Raw genomic sequence first — 11,565 nt, 5'->3', positions numbered from 1 at the left:
ATACTTTATTCTCGTAACCTGTAGTTGCATTTTCTTTTATTTAACATCTTATTGCAGCATACATTTCATCAGCTAATTTGCTAAACTTACTTTTAAAAAACAAATCCTTCGGTCCGTGGTGAATTTCCAAACTGCGCCGACACATTAAAAAAAATAAAAACACCACCGTCTTCATTTCTCAGATTATTTTGCTGCCCACGCATTGAATCCTGGGATATCCTCGGCTGGTAAGGATACGTGGATGCATCCTCAGATTTCGACAGGAAGTAGGACGCATTCCTCAGACGCATGATGAGGAGCCTTCGAATTGGGACAGTCCTCCGCGCGGGGCAATGACATATGCGGCCGACAAATGCGCACTCATGAGGACCCAGCCCCTGAATTGAGACACAGCCAGAATCTTAAAAATACTATTAAAAAAGGATAAAAAGGTGACAATTTGTGATACAAGATGGTAAAGTTTGGTTTCTGGAATCAGTGTCATGTCTGTCATTTAACGTTTCTTTTTTTCACTTGTTTACTTGTGCTTTATGTCACTGTTATGTTGTTTTACACATTGCAAAATATTTAAATATAAATAAATAATTTACACAAATGGCTGCAAATATTGCAGCTGAAGTCAGGCAACTGAAAACCCACTACACACCTTGAAGACATGAATAGCATTTGTTGAAAGGTGGTGCTTAGTGGCTTTACAAACAGAGTTTATATCTTTATTTTGTTTTTCTGAGATATCTGATAAAACAAGAATAAAAACATGATAAAACTCAGACATCTCCAGTGTCTGGAAGGAGAAAGTAAACCATCTTATTTGTGCTGATGGTTAATGTCAGTACTTTGACCACCTGCCTGCCAGTTGCTCTAATGGAACCTCATCTTTGCCTCTTTASCTGCCTTCACACACTCATCCTGGGGTCACAGCTGAGGGCTGCTGGACCTGAGTCTTTCTAATAGAGCTCCATTAAGCTCCTGTATGAGAGGCAGCCAGCTGTCACTCCCCTGCCGTTGTGATCATGACCCTCTTTCAGCCTCTGAACCCCCCCTGGGATCTGCGGCGGGGAGGTAACAGGATGGAGGGAGAAATGAAGCTCTGCTCTGCACTCAGAGGGGAGGACTGTGATTACTCGTCAGCTGAGAAACAGTTCCACATCTGTGCAGGCAATCGCTCACACTGAATATGACGTGAGAAGTTCAGACACTGAATGCTACTTTAACAGGAGTGGAAAAGAGCACGCTCTGTTCAAAATGTCCTCTACACACACTAAACGCCAACCTGCTGGCCTTTCTTTTACCTCGTTTCTGGTTTCTTCCTCCCTCCTCTATTAAAATGATTGAGCAGGGCCTCGATCAAGTTCATCAACCTCGTGTTGCAATTAGTGTTGCGCCAGAGCACTTGTCCTAATAAGAGTAATTAACCCCCCATCAGCCAGCYTTGACTGCTGTCTCCACGCAACTCCAAAGCCTCTCATTTCATCCATCAGCTCAGACAGAACATAAACCAGYAGACACAACAAGGAGACACAGGCAGCTTTTCAAACCACCAAGGGATTAATGGCGACCAGGACCCATTTACCCAGGACCACGTGGAGCAAAAAGGTCAATCAGATTCATGAGAAAAYGCTGAGGATGAATGTCTGCATTTAATGAACAATGTATAGAGCCAAGATCACCGTTTCACTCTCTTACGTGTGGAGCAGCAAAGCAATGAAAATAAATGGGGAGCAAAGACAATTCACGGTGCTCATAAAACGGCCAGTAAATTCAMCCAGTAAGTAGAGGAGAAAAAGAAAGGAACACAGCTCTGTCCATCTGAGGAGGTGAGAAGAGCAGCAGGATCATCTCCCCCTCACTAAAAACCTATTGATGAAAATATTATTGCAACTCTGAACTAAATGCATACTGTGACTTTATTTACAAGATGTAACAGTTTGTAAACAAAGCTGAAAATGTTACAGTTAATGCTAATATGTTAGTAAGTTAATGGGCTGCAAGTGCTGGAGATGAATTGGTGAACAGTTTTTAGGAGGAAGTCCTGAAAGCGTTTCAGAAGTGAGTTATGCAGCCTTGTTGTTTTATATTTGAACATGTTAAAAACATCTCAAACCTTCTCAATTTATCTTCTATAAATTCAAAAGCTGTATTTCATCTCAGTTGTTGTGTCCTTGGGCAAAACACTTCACACGCTTTGCCTGCTGTGGTGGTCAGAGGGTTCATTTATCATTTACAGCCTGAGCGTCTAAACACCACACTGACAATAATTATTGCTTAAAAGTTGCTCAAAATCTGCTTATCTTCTTGCAAGTAGATTCAATCATAAATGTGGGCAGCTGCCAAGATGGTTACAAAGTGAGCCTAGGCAGGTACGATGTGAAATATTGTGCAGAGCCTAGAATACAATTTTGCAAGCTGTGCATATAAAAAAAGTTCTGATTCTTTTAAATTGGTCCCTCAAAACATAGCTAAACGACTCACTGGCTGCAAACACTGAATTTAGTGAGATTGAAACTGAAAATTTGTTTATTTTCTCGTAATTTTGAGTCTTCAAAAGGTTTCCAACAGTTGTAACCAAGTGAGATAAAAAGGGGACGTATGATGCAAAATCCACTTTTTTTCAGCTGTTAAATACATTTAGTTTTGTACTTAGAGTTACCAGGAGTGCAGAAAAGTTTTATTTAGTCTGTCTGGATTAGGGTTGGGCATAATTGTATCGTGTGCAATTAATTTTCAGAGAAACTTTAATCGATTATTTTTTGGCACTTGACGATTATTAAGATTAATGTCAGCAAGCAGAGTCTGCTCGATGCTCCTCTCTGCTTCAAATATGAAGAACATTAAAAAAGTTCTGTAATTTATTTATATATCAACACAATTTAAAATTTGATGTATAACCTGAAGTCTGTAATTTTGACACAGTTTGGAACAGATTTTTATGAAGAGCAAATCTTTCCCACTAAACTGGTCATGTGACTAGGACATAAGGGTGTCCAGGGACTCCAGGGGATTAATCATCAAATTAATCGTTATCAGCTAAATACCACAATTAATTGTGATTAACTGTTTGGCCAATATTGCCCAACCCTAGTCTGGACGGACAAGTCTTCCATTGTTGACATATTTTAATTAATTTGTAAGTAAAATGTTTCTGTGCTTCTATACTACGCACAACTACTGTACATTTCTAAATATTACATAGTTTTCAGCAGAGCAATCTGTTAAAGTGAATATTTTGAAGAGAAGGAACAGAAGAAAAATGTAGAAATCAAATGATTGTTCTTTTCATCATCTCGGCCTGTTTAAATTAGATGAGTGGTTATGCAAGAGGGCAGTTTTTAAAGTGAAGACGCACAGAGTTTCGTCACAGCCCGCCACTTCCTTCCAAACAGAGCCGACTTCCCAGCGAGCTGATGGGAGCTGACACACAGCAGAAGAATGAGCCGCCTCTGTGTCGTTACTATAAAGCCTGGCCGGAKTGCCGAGTGGCCTCACTGTGTGTGGCGCCGCAGGTTGGCACGCTCACAGCCAGCTTTACTGGGGTGCARTCGTGAGCTTCAGGCACCGTGCCCGATGTTGACAAAGCCTGGTATCGCCTGCTGTCAGCCCATTCTGTGTGCACCCAGTGGAAAGAATCAATTAGGTCCAGCTCACGACAGAGCACTTTAATATTTGACTTTTAATCAGAGGGCAGGCACTCTCCATTTCCTGGATGTGGAAAAGAACGGGTCAGAAAACTGCTGCAGGAACCCCACGGTGCAAACCACACTCCCCTCCTGAAGACCTGATGGAGGAGAAATTGCTGCCTACAATAGGTGAGTCCTCCAAATGTGTTAAARGAAAATAAACTTTTGTCACTCACAAGATAATGAAAGAATCTTACGCAACAAAGTGCAAGGAACAGAGGAGCGATGTCATGTAACTGCTCAGGAACAACAGGGCTCCGAACAAAGGACAGTGGCTTTGAGAAGCAAAAACTGAACTGACAAGGTCTTCATTCAGTGGATGAACTAAATCTTTAAAGAGTTTCTAAAAAAGATGTTTTTTTATCCATCACTGCTGAAGGCCCTGTCTGCCAAGAAGGAACGAGAAAGAGAGGTGAATGCTGTCCTCACTGAGGGGTTTGAAGTGGAGATCAGCCCTCAAAGAGAATAACTTACCAAAGCCACATCATTCACCTGTCTTTTTTTTTACTCGTGTCACGAAGACAAGAAAAACAGAAAATATCAGAGTACATCTTCCCCAAATACTGTCATTAAAAGTTTCACGGAGGAGCCGACTTCTCTGCAAAACACACTGCGCCGGTGTTAATCCAGACGCAGAGCAATAAATATTCACATCCTGATGATGTTCAGGTGCTAACGAGTCAGCGCTGCACAGCTGCACACAAACCCTGCCCACATGAGCTGRGAGCTGCTGCTGCCCAGCTGTTCACACTCTCACCACAGCAAATGTTACAGGAGATGGCTAACACCGCAGAGCCTCCAGCTATTCAACCGCAGCTTCTTTTGTTCTCACTTGAAGCTAGTTTACAGCCCACATCCACACTCYGCAGCGGTTATCAGCTCTGTTGTCTTTTTCTGACTTCCATTTGTTGTTACGGGCAGACTGCTGCAGTTTTATCATGGCCAGCRTATCTGCACCAACAACAGCCATCATCTCACTTTGATGAGCTAACCAAGATAAAGCTAGTTATTAAGATGGGCACTCTGAAGCCGCGTGATGCAAGTCTTTTTCAGAGGTGATGAATTCATTCTGCTGCAGTAAACAAAGTGTTGACAATAACTGTAACTGCAGCACACTGCTCTTTATTTCCTCWGGGATCTGTAAAAAACCACGGCAGCAGCAACAATAATCACAATCTGACAAACATCTGCTTAGATGGAGGAATTATATCCATTGAGGTTTGAAAACAAATAAACATAGGATTCCTCTAGAAAGATAATAACTTTGACAATTAAGTTGTGGCTCTATGATTTAGTTTTAACGATGAAACATGAACACATGCACTGCATGCATGGACAAATCTGCCARAGGGAAYATTTCTAAAGAAATAAAAAGAAACKTATGGTTGTAGAAACAAAAGAAATCCTCCACATGCACATCTGGACAAGGTAAGAAAAGTGAGAGAAGGTTTGASTGAAGCAGTGAGTAGGTGGTGAACAGCCTTACCTTCTCTTCTAAACAAGCTGCTCGCGGTGTTCTCCTCTCCCACAGAAATCTGCCTCCGACTGCCAAGTTCTGTAAGAAAACAAAAATTGAATGAATATTTGGCAGGTGCAGAGCTTTGATTCAGGAGCCAAAACAAAGCCAGACGATTACATTGTGTTGCTGCTGCGTCTTGTTTAAATTAAACCTTTAATTATAAACATTGTTCATGTCTTTATTCTGCCTGCTTTGTCTCTGTCCTGCCTAACGAATGGTGTAATTCAGATTTCCCTCCCTTTCACCACCAGAAATGGACCGATTAATYGACCGCCTGATTTTAATCAGCTGATATCAACCATGTTTTTAAAAAAACCTGGCAGTCGGCCATGACTGTGCACACTTAACCAAACAGGAAAATGAAGATGCAGCAGCAGCAGCTGCTACAAACAGCTGTAGTCCACTATTTAGTTTTAAGTGAAAGTCCTTGTCTGCATATTATTTTAAAATGTACCAGTTCTTCTAAAGCTTGTTAAATATACAGTTAAACAAGTATAATTAAAAATGAAAACTACAAATTGATCAAATAAATAAATCAGTGGTGTATATGGATCATGTGATTAATAAAGATTGGCATCAGCCAGAGAAAAACTGACTGATGTCTGGTCAACACAACCTGCCTGTTTTTACCACAGCAGTGTAACAAACTGCAGGATAGAGATAAACAGCCACTCGTGTAATTATCCCAGTAATACGTAGATTAGGTAAAATTCATGTTTGACGAATATTAAAATGCCGGAGGTAGAAGGAAATAGTTCAGGAGAAGCTTTAATTAGACTCATGTCAAAAATTGGGGAGAAATGGTCTGAGGTTTTAAATATTTTACGAAGCTGAAGTCTGCATTTTCCTTCTCGTCTGTGAGGAACTATTAAAAGCATAACGGTAAGTGAAGTGTGCCTCTCACTCTTCATTAGTAATAAGAATAGATTTGTGTTTGTAATGCCACATAAAGGCTGCTCACTTTTACTCAAGCAGGCGATCTTTACTCAACTTCAAACCAGGTGTCAGAGGCAGAAAAATATTTGCTGTCACCCAGCTGTTTCCATCAAGCTGCCAGCTCACTATCTTAGTGTCTGCGAGTGCCTCTAGTTGTGATCTGTAAGCTACGAAGCCTTGTTCTCCACCTGTCTGTGAAGACACGATGACAGGACTGGAGCCGTCTCATCCCCGTTCAGATTGGACAGGTGTCAGTGGCCAGCATCAGAGCTGAGCCAAATGGGTTCTAACGTGCCTGTAACAACACAAAGGCACTCACATCAATGGTAGGAGGAGAGAAGAACGTTATAATCCCACAGCAAACCCCCTGCTGCCAAGGCATGTGTATGACCCCAGCTGCTCGCTGCCTGTGCCAGAACTGCCAGCCACTCATGGGCATCAAGAAGAGGTGAGTCTAAACAACTGCGCCCGTCCATCTGTCCATCTGAGGCAGGAAAAGAGCAACAGAACTATCTTCGGAGCTGATAGTAGATAACTTCATAAATAACAAGGACACGTGAGGAGCAGGTACATCAGTCATGACGAGACACAACAGTCCTGACATTATTTATTTTGACAGGATTTCATGCGGCCAAAAATGACACCCAGACGCTCGCAGCATTCAGCAGACACAGCAGGCTGCAAATTACAAAGAGGAGAGGAAAAAAATGCATTACTTTCTTTTTCTCCCGATAAAATAAAAGGAGTGACAGATTTAATATAAATAAGCAGAGAGGGGGAGGAGGAAGGGAGGGGACTGGAACAGGCTCCGGGTGACAGGTACTGTGACGAGCGTAGCGACTGAAAGAAAATGCGACACCTGGCCTTGTCCTTGATGTGAATAAGAGGATGATAGATCAAAAAGTGACAGTGCAGAAAGATGGTTATTACCCTGGCAAAAAGCAGGGAAAAAAGGAAGAGTAGAAAGTGACTATTTTTAGTGGAAGAACAAAAATACACCAGGGCTTCACTTGATATTCTGTTCCATAAGAAACATTACGTTGGTGCAATAATTCCTTGTTCATTACAGCAAACTGCAGAAATATTCTCGGGCAGAATGAGAAAATGCGTACATTTCATAAAAGTGAGTCGATCCGTGTTTTGACTCAGATGAGCTGGAATGAGTTTTCTGTTCAACTTGATCCTGATGTAGTTTGATCAAAAGAGTGCGTAAGCAGCCACCCGAGGCTCTGTTTTCTTTCACTGGGTGAATTCTTCAAGTTGTAGAGAAAGCAGATTGATTTCAGTGGGCTCTGCCTCTATTGATCCTTCATCCTCAGCACCGTCTCTTTGCCAATTAAGAGTTCACTAAAGCCATAACTCTTAATTAATATCAGCTTACTGCCAAAATCTCTGCTGTATTTACTGCTGCGTCTCAGCTGGGTTTTAGATTTTCTTTTGTCCTCTGCTCTGTTTGCACCAAACAAACAAAAAGACAAGACAGATCTGGATTTGTGACATTGTGGATCAGGTAAAATAAAATACACAGCACAAATCGTGTACTTGACTGAGAATCAGCTGCTTACCCTGCAGCCAGATTTGAAGGATTAGAAGGAATGGAGATAAACTGGAAGCAGGAATCGAGGATGTGTCAGGATGTCAGGCAAGAAAGATCAAAAGATTTGTTAGACAAGAATTAGATCAAACACAGTCAGAGTTGTGTGGACACTCAGATGAGGAGTGTGGAAGAGTCAAAGTGGTTGTTAGCAGAGAAACTGTAATCCAGATATAAGAGTATGAGAGCTCCCATCTCCAGGTCTATTTAATTGCAGGATAAAGAGCTTGTTTACCTCCACATCTTTCACTAGAGCTATGGACGTGTCCGTCTCTTGATGTATCCACCTTTAAGGTGTAGCAGGAACAAACCGTTCACAGTCACAGGTCAGTTTTGCCTCAGAGTTTTCTCCTTTAAAGCCATAATCCCACTGCATTGGTAGAGTGAGAAAATCCAATTTCAGAGATGTGTAATACCACAAACCTTATTAGACACACCAGTGGCTACTACACCCCGAGGAGGAGGCATGTACGAGGGGTGCTGGGGTAATGCTGCTGCAGTTGTGATGGTGATGCCGGGATAGAGAGAAGGTGATGAGAACAAAAATGGAGATTAGGTGAAGTCGGAGTGTGGAAAATCAGGAAAATGAAGACAGGAGAGTGCAGGCTCAGCTGGGTTTCCTGTAGATGCCAAGCAGAATGGGAGGACGACCGCTCAGTGATAGCACTGTAGACTCAACATCCTGGGTTCAAACCCCTGTTTGGACCTGGGGTCTTTCTGTGTGGAGTTTGTGTTCTCCTCATGTTTGCCTGTGTTTTCTATGGGTACTTTCCCATACAAAAAATCCCATGAATTTCACATGTTCACATGTGGTACCCATTCCCCACATGTGGGCCACATTTATACAAGACGTCATATTCCATTCAACTTATCACATGTGGAATTTATCTTCACATATTTCTCACATGTGCATTACGTATTAGATGTTTTTCCATGTGAATAACTTTAGATTTTAGATTCCACAGAATGTTGCTGAGGTTTAAATACACCCTCCATWACTAAAAATCCCATGRATTTCACATGTGGTGCATGTGTGAAATCATGTGAATCACATGTAAAAGCACATGTATATGTGCGATTGTGTCTCCCATGTGGAGATGTGTGATTTCCATGGGAAAAAATGTGAATCATGTTTTTTTTAACCACAAAACGTTCTAAAATCACACATATACATGTGCTTTTACGTGATTCACATGATTTCACATATGATTACATGTGTACCACATATACCAAATTTACATGTTGGGATTTTTTTTGTAAGGGTTGGTTTTTATACGTAATTCAAAAACATGCATGTTACGCTGCCTTCAGGCCTCCCTTGCAAAGAGGGATGTCTGAGTTTAAACTTGCCTGGTTAAATAAAAGTTAATAAATAAAAACTTGATGAAACAGGTAACAGATTTGCAGGGTGATACTGTGTACTCAGAGTGCCACTCTGTATTTAGTTCCTGTTGATAAACCTAATGCTACTGTCAGAGACATTTTAATCATTTCTCTTTTAATCTGTTAACCTTGYAATCTTCTTACTGCTTCAAAAGTTCAAACAGTACAGGACCCTCGCTTTGAATTTCACAAGAACTACAATATAATTTCTTTTTGATTTGGGTTAGAGTGTCATACTATCATCTCCGGGTCCTGCATTCATTTAATTGTGACTTTAATGATGCATTTAGTTTGCTGCTATCTGAGTGCTCTCATTGATTGTCTAAATTCAGGAGAGTGGGGCGTGTCTGTTTGTTTTGCCCTAATGGACACCATTTCAGGATGTAACTCAGTCAAAAGCAGGCAGCACAGGAGACACGAACACATGCAGAAATAAAAGAAATACACGAAAACAATAAAAGTCTTCACATTAATAGGTCAGTGGCTCCAGCAGAAATGGAAATAACCGTTAAAAAAGAAACCGTTACACCAGGCATGATTAAAAAAATTTTAAATGGATTTTAACGTCAGCTGAATTTTGTCTATATTCCAAAATCTCCTCATCACTGCTCTTAGCAGCACAGTTAATTCTTCCATAAATTATTCACAGCTGTAAGAAACTGTGACAAATGGCCACAGATAAAGCCAGCATCTAAAGTCTGATTAGAGGAGAACACTGGCCAAAGAGTTCAACACAAAAATTCCAAGATATAAAATGCTTTTAGCAACACCACTGCTGTGTGATATCATGAGTGGGGGCCTAAAGCCACCATTTCTCCTGAGACAGATAGGGCAGTGAAGCCCGCACTCTGTGGCCAGCAGGGTATAATTACATTTCCCCATGGGGCACCTCCGCCGCACCAGCWSAGCCATAGAGAGGAAAGAGATTGAAATCTGATTGCACTCGCAGACAGCAGTCAAATGGCTGTCCACACATCAACAGCACACACTGATCTGACTCTGGCACAAAGGCAGAGAACAGAAACACGCAAACAATCACATACAAATAAATGTTATTCAGTCCAAACGGCTGCTCACTGAGTTGCACTCTCTGCACACGTTTCAGAGACGAGTGTTCCTGTCACACTGCCTGTCAGTCACTCCTGCATTAGAGCTAAAAGGAGCAGRAAGACTGATTTAAATATTCATCTCCTAAAGCCTCCTCATCACARGACTCTTTAATAACAACTCAAACATGCAGAACAACCAAGACTCAGGTAAGAGCTGTTTACTGTCAAACTCCAATAACTGCATTTATCTCTCTCATCCAAAGACAAAAGGAGATAAATGTTTTGCCCATCTTTGTGTGTATGTTTGTTGTGTTTGACAAATATCCCATAAYACAGGGAATACTTTAATGCAGGGGTTGTCAAACTCATTTCCACTGAGGGCCACATGAGCATTATGGTGGCCGTCAAAGGGCCAGMTGTAATTAACTTCAACTAAACAGGAAACATCACATTCCTCAGCTTATTGCTACAACTGAACTCCACTAACAAACACTAACTGAGCTCTACATGGCTTTTCCTGCATAGAAACAATGTTTTAACATGTCCTCTTATAAATACTGAACTGGTACTATGTGTACAACTGACTAAACCACTTGTTCAGGGACAACCTGTGACTACAAGGACTATGAGGAAGTGGTCACAGGAAGCTGAAGAAGCCCTATAGGGATGTTTTGAAGCTACAGATTGGATAGTTCTTTGCCAGCCACATGGAGATGACATAAATGCCATGACTGAGTGTGTGACTGACTATATAAACTTCTGTGTGGACAACACCATCCCCAGCAGAACAGTGAGATGCTTCCCTAATAACAAACCCTGGATCACCAGTGAGCTAAAGGAACTTTTAAATGAGAAAAAAAGAGCCTTTAGGGATCGAGACAAGGAGTGATTGAGGAGTATACAGAAGCAGCTCAAAGTCAAGATCAGAGACAGCAAGGAGGTTTATAGTAGGAAGCTGGAGAGTAAACTGAAAAGGAACAATATCAGAGATGAGTGGTCAGGGGTGAAGAAGATCACAGGTTTCAAGCAAAAGGAGAATCGGATGGATGGAAGTCTGGACAGAGCAAATGAGCTGAACACATTCTTCAAGAGGTTCAGCTCAGGAACAAGCTCATCTTCCTCCTCTCCTGCCCCCAGCCAAACAGACATCTCACCCTCCTTTGACCCACAGCTTTCCTGTCAAACCTCAGATGTTTTATCTTCAACCTCAGTCATGGACTTTTCTTCTACATCCACAAGTTTGTCTTCAACTAAATCAGGAGATGCTGCTCCCTTTCTCTCCCCCTCCTTTTCTGCATCTAGAAGTCAGGTGAAGAGGCAGATAGAGAGACTGAACCAGAACAAGGCTGCAGGTCCAGATGGTGTCAGCACCAGAGTCCTGAAGGACTGTGCAGACCAGCTCTGTGG

The 11,565-nt window shown here is 41.6% G+C and overlaps 1 long non-coding RNA gene across 1 annotated transcript in view; it reads right to left on the bottom strand.

The window, feature by feature from the left end:
* Window positions 1-345: 345 nt before the first annotated feature.
* The window catches only part of LOC106524081 (uncharacterized), a 27,940-nt gene continuing 16,720 nt past the window's right edge, over window positions 346-11,565 (bottom strand). Inside the window, exons 5-6 of the long non-coding RNA XR_001310968.1 lie at window positions 5,164-5,232; window positions 346-377 (exon numbers count right to left, since the gene is read on the bottom strand). This is a non-coding gene — a long non-coding RNA (uncharacterized LOC106524081). The remainder of the gene's footprint in view (window positions 378-5,163; window positions 5,233-11,565) is intronic.

Source organism: Austrofundulus limnaeus, unplaced genomic scaffold (assembly GCF_001266775.1).
Source record: "Austrofundulus limnaeus strain Quisiro unplaced genomic scaffold, Austrofundulus_limnaeus-1.0 Scaffold175, whole genome shotgun sequence".
NCBI classification, from domain to species: Eukaryota; Metazoa; Chordata; class Actinopteri; order Cyprinodontiformes; family Rivulidae; genus Austrofundulus; species Austrofundulus limnaeus.
The sequence above is the reverse complement of the archived record's forward strand: the minus strand, read 5'-3'. Positions and strand labels throughout refer to the sequence as shown.